Genomic DNA, 14,325 nt, shown 5'->3' with positions numbered 1-14,325 from the left:
CCACTCCCTCAGCAGGCAGTGTGCTTGCCAGCCACTCCAGGACTGGACCTCTTCTGCCGATAAATCTGCAGCCCCAGCCTGCATGCTGTGAGTCCTCTGCCACACAACATGCCCACTCTGCCACCTTACTTGACCCTCCAGTGTCATCTCCCCACCCACCCCTGGCCTGCCTGGAATCTCATCCAGGACCAGAAGGGCTTAGCCCCACAACACTCATTTCTAGCCTGTCTGCCCCAATAGCCTTCCTGCTGCTGCAGGGCAAAGCGGGCTAGTGTGGTAGGGAAATCAACATGAAACACTACAACAACATATTTCATGTCTCAAGAAAAAATGTTCATGTATGCAACTCTAGTTTGCAAAGCAGGGTTTATTTAAGAAGCAGAAGGAAGGTGGCCTGCCCTAGCAGCAGGAGGGGCTCCAAGGGAGGAAAGACCTGAGGAATGGTAGAAATTGTGTTTATTAAGCACCATCTCAGGGAGATGGTTTAGATGAGTCACCCCAACGGCAGAAGGAAACTTATTCCCAATGGACAATAATGTCTACCACCTCACCCAGAAATAAAAGGCTGAAATCTGTCCTTCGCATGCCCCCACAATGGTCCCTGATAGGGCCTACTCTCTTGGTCACAGGCTTCCATTGCTCTGGCACTCTGACGCTTGGTCTCTCCAGAACCTGGTTGGTCTCTGGCTTCCTGTAGACAATATCTGAGGACAGGTGGCCCCTGTGCATGGCCCCTGTATGTCTGTATTTCTTCCCCTCTGCTCACAGTTTGGGTAGGACAGTGAAGATGCTAATTCCAGCATGCCTTGTATTTCTAATTTGTACTTTCCAGAGTTCCAGGAGAGGTGAGGCTTAGCAGTAATGGAATGTGGACAGAGAAACCAGGGAAAGGTGGATGTCTGCTAGCTGAGCCTCTTTTCAAGAAATGCAGCCCAGGACCAGGCCCCTTCTGCCCGTGACCCTGTGGTCCCATCCTGTTTGCTAAACAGCAAAGTTTATGAAGGAGTCAGGTAAACAGATCATGTGGCCTGGATCAGCTCTCCCTTCCTTCAGAGAGTGACATCAATGTGAAAGTTAGATGGATTTTTGTGGAAAGAGTGAGTTTTACAGCCTTAGGAACCAGGTGAGTTGGACAGCCACAGGAGGCTGCCATGTTTACAATGGGTGGACACTGGGTGGGCTGTAACACTGCAGCAGCCTGCCAGCTCTAGGCTGGCTCTGCCAGGGACCTTGCCACCCCTGTCCTCCATCTTACTCCTCTAATAGGTTCACTTTCCCTGGGCCCTCAGCACCTCTTGTGTTCCCACCTTGAATGCTGCAGCAAACACAGATCTTCAGAGCTGGCAAAGCCTATGCTTCTAGCCTGCCTGTCATGCTTCCCTCAAGCTCCTCCAGGAGCTTTGCCTGTGGCTCCAGGGATGGATCAGCTTGACCAGAGCAACATGTGCCACAACACACCCACCCCACTGTCAGGAGCCGTGCACTTTAGCCACACTGAAGCCATTTTGAATATAGACCTATGGGACAGTGGAAAACCCCCGGTTGGCTAGATGCTTGGGAAAGAAGTTATGAAGCTAATCACACGCTTAGCTTCAATTGTTCCTAGCAACTGTTTCAGAATGTGATTGATGCTGTACTTACCGATATCTTGTTACTGATTACCTATGCTATTGTCGATATGTTGGTTACTATTGTTGATATGGTGGCTGCTCAAGAACAATCGGTCTTGAGACCATGGCTTGCATCCCAGTTTCTCTTTCCCTGAGCCTTAGTTATTGAAGAATATAAAAACCCTCAGTTGAAATCAATAAACTGACAGCTTGATCAGACCTACTGTCTTGCTGTCCATTCTTTGTGTCTCTTGTCCCTTCATTCTCTCCTAGGTGACTGCGACCCCGTTGACTGTCCTGCTGGACGGGACAAATTGCCACCACCCAGCCTCACCAATACCAGGTCAGATGGTCCCAGGTGGTACTTTCCATGCCCCAGCCTGGTAGTCAAAGCCTCCAGGGTTTGGAAGGCTTGGCCACTAATCCATCAACACCACACATACCTGTCCTGCCTGCCCCATCCTCGACTCGAGGGCCAGGCTGGCTCAGCCAGCAACCCGCTCCCTCCGACAGGCTTTGATCCTCCAGCCACTTTCGAACCAGGAGCACTGTGCTACTGCTTTCTTTGCAGCCTGCACTTCTGACCTCCAGCCCTGCCGTCATGCCCACTGCTCCAGTGCCAGGACACGTCAGCTTAGCCAGTGTACAAGCACCCCATTCCCCAGGGACCATGCTCTTTCTGCAGCTCCAGAGAGAGCCCTGCTTGTCCTGTGTCCACCGTGCCTCTAACACTCCTATCAGTGCCTCTAGCAAGCCCCCCATGAGGCCCTTCCAGGTCCAAGTCAACTCACCGGCAACCCTGTCCTGGCTGAGCTCCACCACCTGATCCAGAACAATGGTAGCTCTGCCAGAATCTCCACACACCCAGCACAACTACCCTGCTGGCCTGCTCATTCATCCACAACCAGGCCAGCTTGGATGGCATCCCTGGGCCATATCTGCCTACCATCCACTCCAGGGCCAGGTGTGCTCAGCCAGGCACGTCAACCCAGCACTCAACACCATCTGATGCACCTCCAGGGTCCAAGCCCAACACCCCTACAAATCTAGTCAATCAGTCCTTCCTCCCTTCTCGCTGCCCCACAACCAGGCGAGTTTGGGCTATAGCCCACCTGCCACTTTCTCTGTGCCAGCCACCCATCTAACATGCCAACTCCACCATTGCTACAAGGACAGGCTAGCTGCACTGTTGACCCCAGGACTCTAGCCTTCCTGGTCCACCACCGCAGCTGCTGTTCCAGAACCAGGCTGATTTGGGTGGTGCCTCCTCTGTTCTTGACTGCCAGCCATCCACTTCAGGGCCAGGCCAGCTCACTAACACCAATAAATCCCCCTTCCTACTCCATCCCAAGTTCCCAACCTACCTGTAAGCCCCTCCAGGACCAGGTGTAGCTGGTGTAGCTGGTGCCCAGTCCTCTGTTCTAGGACCAGACCTGTTCTGTGGGTGCTCCACCAGCCCACAGCACCCACTATATCTGCTCCAGGATTGGGGGCACAGCCAGGGTCCCTGCACCTGTAGTCCTCCCACCACCTTGCCTGCTGCTCCAGGACCAGGCAGGCTTGGCCAGTGACACAGTGTCTGCTTTAGGTGGCTCACCTGCCTGCTTCTCCAGAGCCAGGTTTGCTTGCCCTGCACCCACCATGCATCTCCCACATTCCTACCGCACCTGCTTTCCAGGGCCAAGTTGGGGACTGGGTTCTTCCAGGCGTAGATCCTGCTTCCATCTACCCCCTGCCCTCCACTGGGTCAGGGACTGGAGTATTCCAGGGGTCCTTCCTCCTCTCCCCTCCCCCATCCCCTAGCCCCTGAATGTCAGTGCTATAGTCTTAAAAAGTGGGCCGAGCTTCCCTGTGTGTAGTGTCCTTGGTTTTTGCTCCGTAGCCCTTGCCTTTGCTGCCTCTATGCGTGGCTGGATGTGGTGACTGTGTTGGTGCTTGCAAGATGGACTCCTGGTGCCATTTTCTGTGTGATCCAGCACAGGGTTTGACTCAGGGCCACCTCAAGCCATGCTGGTGGGCACCTGCATCTTTGTGGAGGTCACAGTATAGGGAACAAGGGACCCTCCACTGAAGGCAGAGCAGATTGATTGATTTGAAAGGCATGGTAACAGAGGGAAAGAGATCTTCCATCAGCTGGCTTTACTCCCTGGTTGACCAGGACAGTCATGGTTAGGCTAGGCTAAAGCTAGGCACCAGGTGGTTCATGCAGGTCTCCTACGTGGGTGCAGGGACATTTCCCAGAAACATTATCAGAGAGTTGGAATGGGAAGTGGAGCAGCCAGGACTCAAACCAGTGCTCTGATGTGGGATGGTGGTGTTTTAGGCATCAGCTTGAACAAGGGCATCAGAATGCCAGCAGAATTTCTGAGAGGAGGGAAAACAAGTGATATTTTCTTTATCATTTGTCTTTATAATTCTAAAACTGTAGGAATCACATGTCAGATCTTGATAATCTGAAAAGAACTGGGAATTTTTTTATTCTTTTGTTTTTTTTATTTTTCAGTGTAAGGGAAACTTTGAGAACTGCTGATGTAAAATTTTCTGGCCTCTATCTGGATGGGTAGATGGAGCTGAGCTCTCCCCCAGCACATTCAGGGCACTCTCTGACTCTAACTCATAGTGTACCATTTCCTTGTGTGCTTCCTCAAATCATTTTCATTTTTCTTCAAGATTACTGTTTAGGAGCCAGCATGACAACCTAGTGGCTAAAGTACTTGACTTGCATGTACCAAGATTCCATATGGGTGTCGGTTTATGTTTTGGTTGCTGGGTTTCACATCCAGTTCCCCGCTTATGGCCTGGGAAGCAGTCAAGGATGGCACAAAGCCTTGCAATCTTGAACCCACATGGAAACCAGGAAATAGTTTCTGTCTGCTGGTTGTGGATCAGCTCAGCTTCAGCCATTGCACCTGCTGGAGAAGTGAACCAGTGGGTGGAAGATTCTTTTCTCTCTGTCTGTCTCTCTTTTTCTCTTTTCCTCTCTGTATATCTCACTTGCCATGAAAAATTGGCTCTTGGTTTCAGATCAGCTCTGCTCCAGCCATTGTGGTCAATTGTGGAGTGAATCAGTGGACAGAAGACCTTATTCTCTGTCTCTCCTCATGTCTCTATATCTGAGAAAAAAGATCTTCTGTCCCCTGGTTCCCTCTCCAAATGACCACAATGAAAAAAAAACAGGAGCCTGTTGGTGCAGTGTCCCAAGGCTTTGGTTCCTCCTCTTCTGCTTTCCAGGCCACGAGCAGGAATCTGGCAGGGAAGTGGAACAGCCAGGAAACAAACTGGCACTCCTATGGGACCCCAGCTCATGCAAGGTGAGGATTTTTTTTTTAAGATTTATTATTATTGGAAAGCCGGATATACAGAGAGGAGGAGAGACAGAGAGGAAGATCTTCCATCTGATGTTTCTTTTTTTTTAAATTATTTTTTAATAATCTTACTTAGTTGATTAGGGAACAAAGTGTCAAGGGCTACAGGGTGAAAGTGGGTAATACCATTGTTTCCACATCAATATCATTTTACCCTGTATCTGGGGCCAGGGGAAAAAAAAAAAAGTGAAAAGCCCCACCCAACCTTCCACCCATCCAGGATCCCCAACGGGAGGTGCGCTCTGAGGCTCCTGCTCATACAGTTGTGATAGTTCATCACTTCTGGATTGCTGCCAATCTCTCAGTTCCAATCGCAATGAACCCTATTCAGAGTCAACTGGCTGACAGTCTCTTCATGGTTGGGGTTCTAAGATCAGCAGTTCAGTTGGAGGGATCTCCAAAGAAACTTCATCTGAGATAATCCCAGGCCTGATTCTTGCACGAGTTTGCTAGTAAAGAGTCCAACACCGTCCGTCACACCAATCAGCTTATGCTCATGCTGGTCGTTGGGATTGCTGGGTTTGTTCTGTTTCCAGCCCTGTCTTCCTCGTGAACCAACGGGTGTTGTAGTCCAGTTCAATCCTGCCCACTTCATACTCAGTCCTCATGCAAACCGGTTGGAGCTGAGTTGGGGCGACTCCCCATAACCCCCACCAGTTCTGCCCCCTCCCCTGGTTCCCATGCTTGCCAGTACGCACTGCAGGCTTGTCAAGTCTGTCCCACATCCCGTTTAGCTCTTGCACATGTCGATGGGCATTGAAGCCCAGTTCAACCCAACCAACCTACTATCCAGCCCACACACCTACTGGCAGGTGCCCTTCTGTACAGCCACCCCTGCCACTGTCCTGGTGTTTGTGCTGTCCAATGAGAGTGGTAGCTCCGAGGGAGGTGCCCACTATTCCCCTTCTAGGCCACACTCACTCCCAGATTATGCACTCTCCAGGTAGTTCTGGCATTTGACTTGACAGAATTAGCTCCAAGTGCCAGCCTCTGCCAGCTAGTACTGCGGCTAGCCCAACCAACCCTCACCCACTCTAGTTTTTGCTTGTACCAGTCGGAGCAGTCAGCCCACTGTGGCCCTTCCCTTTTCTAGCCCACATGAGGCCCACAGGTGTTGTAGCCCTGCCTAGTCTGATCTGCCCCCATCTCGACTCACGCTTTCCAGTGGAAGTAGCTGTCCAGCAGGAGAGCCCACATTCCCCTGTCAGCTTTGCCTCCTCCCCTGATTATCACCTGTGCTGTTTGGGCACTGCAACACATCTGGTATGGCTCATCTCACCTTGGCATTCTTTATTGTGTACTAGTATGTGTCGCAACCGAACCTGGCTCGACCCACACTCTGTTCTGGTGCTCGGACTCACCAGCGGGTGATGTGAACAGGTTCAGCCTGGTTTGCCCCCAATTCATGCCATGTGTATGCCAGTGGGATAATTTCCATAGCCTGTTCTGGGCTGTTTCCTGTTGTGGTTCTTTCACTTACCTGCAGGGACTGTGTCCTGCCAGAGTAGTTGCCCAGGCTCCTCCATCAGAAACTCTCCCAGTGCCAGGTTTCACGCATACCAGTGGGTCCATGAGCCAGCCCTGTTCAGTTCACCTCCTGTCCTAGCAGGAACAGTGGTGTTTCCTGACTGTTCTTCAACCAATCTGGTTCTTAGTTGTTGGATGTTTCAACCCAGCCATGGCTCTTCCATACCCCCATACAGCTTACACATGGTTCAGTAAGGGCTGAGACCTAGCCTAGTCTGTCATACATTTCCCCTCATCCTGCAGAGCATCAGATGGTGTTGGGGTCTGGCCCAGCTTGGTGCTTCCATTCCCAGTCCACACTTGTGCCAGGTGGGATTACAGTCGTATCCTGATCGGAACGCAGCCCCAATTACAGCCCATGTGCTCATTGGTGGGAAACTCAACCCAGCTAGATTATCCCCTTAGCTGCCCAACTGGACATAATCCCAGCCTTAGATCTCGTGAAGGCCAGTGGATGCTCCGATTCAACTTGGCAGAGCCCCTCACTTGTCCTGACCTTTTAGATGCTGTGGCTTAGCATCCCTGTCCCATGCAGATCAGTAGGTGCAAGGACCTACTTGGCATGACCTGTGCTCCAACCTGATTTCTGTTGTTTCTTGTGAGTTAAGGTTTGTTCAGCCCTACCCATTCTGCCCCCTTCCAGTGGCAGCACGGCCCACCTCACATCCTGTTAAAGGAATGTGCATCCTTTTCTAAAGGAACCTAAGGCATTTTGAAACATTCTCAGTTACCATAGTTTCTGGTAATTCCCCTCTTTTAAAAACATATTTGAAGAAAATTCAAGATTTGATCAAGGTAGGGAGACTTAGTGTTATTTGAAGTTAGAACTCATTCCTCCCCCACCACCTATCATGACCAGGTCAAGTGGGAACTGCACTCCAGGCAATTGCAACTGAGAACACAGACCTCCACCTCCTGCTGACTGCCAGCAGATGGCAGCTCTGCTTTTTCTATGCTTAGTTGCCTGTTGTCAGAACCATGCTCAGGCTGATTGGTGCTGAGAGGTATGGGCCCAGGGTCTGCAAGGGTGATGAGGCTCTTCATTGATCCCAAGGACACCTAGATCCCATCTTCACCATATGCAGTGTCCACTGTGGGTGAATCTCTATAGAAGCAGCACATTTGCAGTGACTTTAGATTGGTGTGTCATTGAAGACTTAGGAACTTTCATTAGAAACAATTATTGGAAAATATGATAGAATAACTACTATATTCTATTTTCATATATAGATATGGACAGAATTACTTTGAATATAGAAAAATGGAAGTAGTTAATGCCATTCAGTTATTTTTCTGAAGCATATATTTTAGTGACTGTGGGGAGTTGCTGAAACCACACGTATGAGGGGCCGCAAGAAGGCGGCTGGCCAAGGGCCAGCAGACAGGATTTGTCCCACCAGTAGGCAGGCAGAAATCTGCAAGGATAGGCTAATACCCCTCCACTGCAATTGCTGGCCTAACAGATAGCGCCCAGTGGACCCACGGGCAAAAGTGATTGGTGGAGAACTGTATATAAGCAGCCCACTTTCGGCAATAAACGCTTTTCGGTTCACCCTTTCCCTTTGGTTCGCCTTTTTCCTTTGCCTCCCCTCTTTTGGTTCACCGGCCCCTTTTCATTCGCCTTTTTTTGGTTCAGTTTTTTGTTCATTCGTTTGTGTGTGTGCCTGTTGCGGTGGCGGTTCCTGTTTTTTCTAGGCCCTAGAGATTCCTCCTCATTTTAGTTTCACTGCAGAGCAGCGACAGTGACAATATGATTTTCCTTTGGTATTTTTTAAAAGATGTATTTATTTTTATTGGAAAATCAGATATACAGAGAGGAGGAGAGACACAGAGAGGAAGATCTTCCGTCCAATTATTCACTCCCCAAGTGGCCGCAATGGCTGGAGCTAAACCAATCCAAAGCCAGGAGCCAGAAACATCTTCCTTAGTTTCCCACGTTGGAGACCTTTTCCGTGTCTCCCCTGCAGCTACGGGGTCCCAAATCCTAGGTCCCTCCTTGACTGCTTTCCCAGGCCACAAGCAGGGAGCTGGATGGGAAGCAGGGCCACTGTGATTAGAACCAGCACCCACATGGGATCCTGAGCATGCAAGGCAAGGACTTTTAATTATGCTATTGTACTGGGCCCTTTCTCTGGTATTTTGTAGTTTGAACAATAATTGTTGAAGTTATAAGTTTGTGCTTTGCAGTAACATTATGACTTTTTTAATTTGTTAAAACTTTTCAATGGAAAGTCAGATTTACAGTAGCAGAGACAGAAAGATCTTTCATCTGCTGCCTCACTCCCCAGGTCACCACAATGGCTGGAGCTGAGCCAAAGTGGAAGCCAGCAGCCAGGAGTTTCTTTTGCATTTCCCATAGGGGAGCAGTCTCACAAGGTATTGGGCTGTGTTTGACTTCTTTAACAGGCAACTCAGAGTTCTTGATGGGAAATATAGCTGCCAGGATATGAACCAGCATCCATATGGGAACCCTGTATGTGCAAGGTGAGGGATTTAGTCATTAGGCTACAGTGCCAGTCCCAGTAAAATTATTTTTAAATAAATAGCAATTGTTTGCATTGACCTAATGATTACTTGACTTTAATCACTGCCAATTATTGAAATTATTGATACTATGTCAAGGATGCCTTCTTAGCAATTGTAAGGCACTATTCTTCCCCAGGGAAAGTGATGACTTTTATTTCTCCAGCCACTGTGCCTGCCTCCAAGTTGACGTTGCTTAGCACAGTAGGAACCACTGCAGAGGCTGGGAACAGTCAAGACCAATGCATAACTCCCTGTCTCCACCTTCTCTTGCAGGTGTAGCCCTGCACGTGCTACATGCTCCCCAGGCTGGAGAACACCAACACACCTTCAGTAAGTTGTTTGTTTACTTCTCAGCTTTCTTTACATTGTATTCTAGGAGCTTTATGACAGTTTTTAAGCTAAAATGAAAAACAATGAGATAAAGAAGGTAAAATTTTGATAACTATACATTGGAACTGTCACTGATTGTGGCATGGGAAAGCAATCGAGGATGGCCTAAGGTTTTGGGAGCCTGCACCACATGGGAAACCTGGAAGAGTATCTGGGCTCCTGGCTTCATATTGGCGCACCATGGGTCTGTGTCAGTCACTTGGGGAGTGAATCATTGGACAAATGATTTTTCTCTGTCTCTCCTCTCTGTATATTTGACTTTGCAATAAAAAAATAAATAAATCTTTACAAAGAAAATGAATAAAACAGTGTAAAGGTGTGTCAGTGTGCTTGGCTGAATGCATGTAATTACAATGCACCACATTCTAGTCCTGGCTACTCCACCCTTTCAATCCAGCCTCCTACTAATGCATCTGAGAAGCATCTGGTGGTGGCATAAGTACTTGCATATGTCCTACCCACATGTGAGATGCCACAAGGGGATCTGAGGTCAGTCTAACACAGCCACAGCTAGTAAATGCATTCAGAAAAAAAATTGCACAAAACATCTGATTTTCTGTCATTCTTCTAGTCAAGTGAATAGTAACATTGTAAAATCAGTGTGGGTATCTTTCCATCTAGGTTCAAGGTTAGTTTTCCAGCAGTGGTATTTACATTATACAAAATGCCAGATAACATCATTGTATGTCAGGGATGGGTGAGTAGGAGGTTCAGTGGGAAAAGCAACCTGACTTTTGATCACCAGATTTATTTATTTAAACCATCCTTGTAGCATATTCTGGGATAACATGTTACACAGCTGCATGCAATGCCAGTATTCCATATAAGGACCAGTTAAGTCCCTGATGTTCACCTTCGGATCTACTTCCCTGCTAATGTGCTTGGGAGATAGCAGAAAATGTCCCATGTCCTTTTATGCCTGCACCCCTGTGGAGGATCAGCATGGAGTCCAGGCTCCTGGTATTGTCCTGGACCTTGCTGCTTCTTGTGGCCACATGGGGAGTAAACAAGTGGAGGGAAGATCTTTATGTCTGGTTGGCTTTGACTGCTAATCTGTAATTCTCACATTTAAGTATGTAAATCGTTTTTTTTAAGGAAATAAAATAACCACTATATTTTATACTCTGTCGATTGGGTTTGTTTAATTTATTTTTTTAAAATAATTATTTTTATTTTTGGTGACTTTTACATAATTGTTTAGGGTGATTAGGGTCAAGGCTACAGAAAGTTAGGTGAGATCACCATTTCCACATTCTCTTTTTTTCCTTCCTGTATCTGGGGGAAGGGAGGAGATAAAGGGAAAAGCCACACCCAGCCTCCCAACCATCCCATGATCCCTGATGTGGGGCATGTTCTGAGGGTCCTGCTCATGAGATTTTGATAGTGCAACAGTTCTGAATTACAGCCAGTGTCATCATTCCAAGCACAATGAAATCTGTCCTGAATCCACTGGTTTGTATAGTCCATCTTAGGGTCTCCATTTGCCCACGTATTCACCTCCAGCACTTGTCTCGGGTAGTGGATCAGTTTGTTCTGTTATTGGTGCTCATATCATACCCAGTGTCCTCTGCATGCTCCAGTGTATTGCCATATCCTCCATGTGCACCTGAATATGCTGTTCACTGCTCCATCGAAGCCACTGAGGAGGCCTGGCTCTGACAAATGCCGTCTATGGTCAGTCCATGGAACCTGAAATTTTCTCCGTGTTTGGAGTTCTGTGATTTAGTTGGGGGATCCCCAAAGAAACTTGATCTGGTATGATCCCAGACCTGATTCTTGTGTGTTCATGTCAATAGAGGGTCCAGCAAATTTCATCACCCCAATCAGCTTATGCACATGTTGGTGGTTGATATTGCTGAATCAGATCTGTTTCCAGCCCCAACTTCTATACATACCAATGAGTGTTGCAGTCTATCAGAGAGGTGCTCACTGTTTCCCTCATGGGCTCTCTCCCACTCCTGGATCTTGCACTCTGCAGGTGTTTCTGCAGTTTAGCTTGAAACAGCTTGTCCCTGCCTGAGCCATCATCTGCTAGGTGATGCTGTGGCAATACCCAACCAACCCAACCCTCACCCACTCTGGTTTATGCACGTACCAGTAGGTATAGTCTGCCTACCTTGGATTTTCCCTCTTCCACTAAACATGCAGGCCAACAGATGTTGTAGCCCTGCCTGGACTAGTCTGCCCAAATACCAACTCTTACATTCCCCAGTGGGAGTAGTGGCTTTGTAGGGGAGCTCCCTGCAGCTCCCCGACTCCATTTGCCTGCTTTCCCATGGGTCTCACTTGTGATGGTTATGTGCTGTGGCCCAGTCTTGCACAGCATAGCTCACCTCGATATTTGCCATTGAATAATGTAGCCTGGCCTGGCCCAGCTTGTCCCCAGTTCAAGCTAGCATCGATGGGGGCTACAGCCTAGCCAAACTCAGCAACCCCAGAGTCCCATCCCTAATGTGAATTGTGTAGTGTTGTGGCCCAACTCGTCATGATCCACATACCATTCTGGCTCTCAGATTTGCCAGTGGGTGATATGGACTGGCTTAGCCTGGTTTGCCCCAGACCTGAGCCAAAGGTATGCCCTTGGGTACCATAACTTGGTCTGGTCTAGGCTGTTCACTATCATGGTTCTAACCTTCACCTGCAAGGACTATGTCCCAACAGAGGAACTGCTCAAGCTCCTCCATGATAAATTATCCTAGCTTTGTCCATTTCCTGTCTTAGCAGAAACAGTGGTCTTTACTGACTGGCCTTCAATTCACTCTGATTTTTACTGTTGGGTGTTACAGCCCATCCCAGGATCATCCACACCCAGACACAGCTCATACATAGCTCAACCAGGAGAGATGTAGCCCAGTCCTACCTACCTCAAGCCTTGTTTTCAGGAGCACCAGTGAGTGCTGGAGTCTAGCTCAGTCTGCCACACACCAGACCAAGTCCACACTTTGCCAAAAGAGACTGCAGCCATGTCCAGACCAGATAGCAGCTGCTACTCTGGCCATCGCACTCCCCAGTGGGAACCACAACCTAGCCTGTGCATCCCCTTGGCTCTCCAGCCAGGCCTGTTCCCAGCCATGGATCTTGCTTGTGCCAGTGGTTGCTCTAACCCAGCTTGGCATAGTCCCTCACCTGTCCTGGCCTTTGCTTTCAGATGATGGAGCCTGGCCACACCTAGCCTACCCCCAATCCCAACTCTTGCTGGTGGGTACTGTAACCTGGACCTACTCCATCTATACCTATCCCTGGCTCATGAAAACTGATTGGTGTGATGCCCTAGCCGGGAAATGCTATGCTCCAGCATGGGTTTTTCACTTGCCAGTTAGCTAAGATTTGCTTGGCTCTGCCTGGTCTGCCCCCTTGCACAACCAACCCACACGTTTGCCAACCTGTGGAGCTAACTCACCCACCTTGATGAACCCCCACACCTGGATCATGTGCTTACCAGCAAGAGCTATGACTCATCAGGGGAATTTCCCAAGTTCCCCCACTCTGCCTACTTCCAGACTTGGATCTCATGTCGGTGGGTGCTGGGCCCTAGACTGGCATAGCCTGCCTCTCCATCTTGGCCTTGTATGAGCTTATGAAATTTGCGGCCCAGCCTGCTGCACACCTTATTTTAGTATGCACATATCGGTGCTGGAGCCTGGACCTGCCCAGGTTATTCTCACTGTCTGTACCCGCATGTGATGACAGGTTCTATGGTCACACTTAGCTCAACCCATCAACCTCCCTGCTCTTGAGCAAACCAATAGGACTTGTATTTCCACAGGTTTAGGCCCACTTATCCCTCAGAATCTACCCCTGGACCTGGTTCTCTCACATGCTGATGTCATGGCCCTGCCTAATATGACCCATTCCTGGTCTGATATTCAGTCGGGCACTGGGATTTAGCCCAGTCAAACAGATCCCCAGGCCTAACATTTGCATGAACTAGCATGTGGTGGTCAGCAATATTTCTTACTAAAAATCTCTACTCAGGACTCCCATATGGGCTGGCGTATCAGTCTGACCCATACAGTTCTCCTTCCAAGCCACCATGTTTCAGATCCATACAGCTCTCCCTTCCAAACCAGTATGTCTCAGTCCCCTCACATAGCTGCAAGTACAGTCACCCTGTCATTGGGAGCCCCTCAGGATTCATTCGTTACCTACATGTACAGTGGCCTTAACTATGTATGTTCCTAGGCAGCAATTCCACACCCTAAGACTCTAGAGCTTGCCCTCGGGTGGCCAGTAGATGAAGCCTAGTGCCAGTTGATGCTCTGGCTGCCTGCAAGCTCAGGATTCACTAATCAGTGGGTGTTGTTAGTGCTCCAAGCATTGAGTCCAAGCTGACTCAGGTACCCCCAGCAGCTGCTATACGGCTGGCAGCTCCATCAACACAGCCCCGAGGATCCATCCTACTTATCTTTTAAAAAACAAAAGGAGAAAAGAAAAATAGAAATAATGGGCAGCTGTGGTGACACACTGGTATAGTTTACCCATATTTCTCATTAACCAGGCCCACGATGCCCACCAGGTATTAGCTGCTTTTCTCCCACCGGTGCAACACTTATCTAGGTACAATGCAAACTAGGCAGCTGCCTACAGCTGGGGTGTTTAATTTCTTCTCAATAGATCATTTTAGTGTGAAGGGATGATTCTGACTTAAAAATTACAGTGAATTTTGATCAACATGTACTTGAATACTATTATAGGGAACAGTGCAGTATTTAAGTATAGGTGCTGCATAAGCTAAGTAAGCCATTCTTTTCATTTATCTTTGTTTTATCTTTGTTTTTACACACATCGGGTCCTGCATTCCAGTTTCCTACATAAGCTTATCCTATTGTGAACTATAGTCACCATGCGCTGAGATGGAACTCTGGATCTTGTTCCTTCTGTCTCACTTTCTTTGCTACCTGTTCTAC

Source organism: Ochotona princeps, chromosome 11 (genome assembly GCF_030435755.1).
Source record: "Ochotona princeps isolate mOchPri1 chromosome 11, mOchPri1.hap1, whole genome shotgun sequence".
In the NCBI taxonomy this organism is placed as follows: domain Eukaryota; kingdom Metazoa; phylum Chordata; class Mammalia; order Lagomorpha; family Ochotonidae; genus Ochotona; species Ochotona princeps.
The sequence above is the reverse complement of the archived record's forward strand: the minus strand, read 5'-3'. Positions refer to the sequence as shown.